The sequence below is a fragment of the Stegastes partitus genome, unplaced genomic scaffold (assembly GCF_000690725.1).
Source record: "Stegastes partitus isolate 25-593 unplaced genomic scaffold, Stegastes_partitus-1.0.2 Scaffold3378, whole genome shotgun sequence".
In the NCBI taxonomy this organism is placed as follows: Eukaryota; Metazoa; Chordata; class Actinopteri; family Pomacentridae; genus Stegastes; species Stegastes partitus.
The window spans coordinates 1-1104 of record NW_007581109.1 but is presented as its reverse complement, the minus strand read 5'-3'; the positions used below and the strand labels follow the sequence as shown (position 1 = coordinate 1104).

General features: G+C 46.1%; 1 long non-coding RNA gene across 1 annotated transcript; it reads left to right on the top strand.

The window, feature by feature from the left end:
* Window positions 1-322: 322 nt before the first annotated feature.
* Window positions 323-925, top strand: LOC103375878 (uncharacterized). The gene is made up of 2 exons (XR_521272.1): window positions 323-462; window positions 644-925. It is a non-coding gene; the product is annotated as an uncharacterized LOC103375878 (long non-coding RNA).
* Window positions 926-1104: the final 179 nt, after the last annotated feature.

The window sequence follows — 1104 nt, the reverse complement described above, 5'->3', positions numbered from 1 at the left end:
TGTGCTGTGCGTTGTTCGCTGGTGGTCCCGCTCGTCCTCTGCCTTGGACCGGCTTGTGGTGGTCGCCGTATCTGTGAGCTGTAGAGCCGTCTGCGTCACGGCTCCAAGTTCCCCAAATCCAAGTCGCTGGCCGGAGTCACGGTGTGCAGCCTGTTCGAAGCTGCTGTTTGAAGACGCTGTTTTTAAGCGGATTTTGTGCCGTTTGTAAGTTGTTTTTAAACGGTGTTTGTGCTGTTTTATGCCGCTTTATGTTTTCGTTTTTCTTCGTTACGTTCTGCTTTCGGTTTCGTTTGATTTCGTTACGTTCTGCTTTTGGTTTGCTTTAGGTTTCGTTGTGTTGTGCGCACTCGTTTGCTTCTCTCCGCTGTTTTGTGGCCCCGTTCTTGGTGTGGTCTGTCACCACGGACAGCGTGGTAGGATTGTGAGGCCACCAAGCGGAGCTGGTGCCTGGAGTTGCAGCAGGTCCAGTTTTATTCCTGCGCCATCCTATTGTTTCACTGTATAGTTATAAGTTTAGTGATTATGTTTTTCATTAATTGTAATTTGTTAACTCCTTCATTTTGTTGTTTTTCTTTTCTTTTGCAAATTTAGTATTTTGTGTATTTCATTAAATTGATTTGATTCTGTTTCTTTGTGCTGACAGGAGCTGTGGGCCCCCAGATCCCCCGGTGGCCCTTCCCTTGCTGTGAAATGCACTCTGGGTGTCTTTGGTTTGGCGTGTCACATGGTGTTTTAAGTTGAGCCCCATTTTTCCTGCTGGCTGCCCTGGTAAGCCCCAGCCCTAGTCCCCCTGTGTATTTAGTTATTTTGTTTCTTTTGTTTTCACATCATTACCAGCATTTGTAAATTCAACCCCTAACCCCTTAACAACGATTAGCTGCCTTTTTATTAGAAATTGTGTTAGAAATAAAATCATAAGTTGGGAATCACGTCTCCAGCTTATTTGTGAAACGAACCTGTGTGACCTGTTAACATGCACATTATTGTCTGGGGTGAAACTTCCCAGGTGGCGTTGTCTGCTCTCAAACCAAAAACTCTACCGCCCTGCCACATCTGTCTCCATCTGGTGGCATCAACAGTGACACAGCAGCTGACATGCTGGAC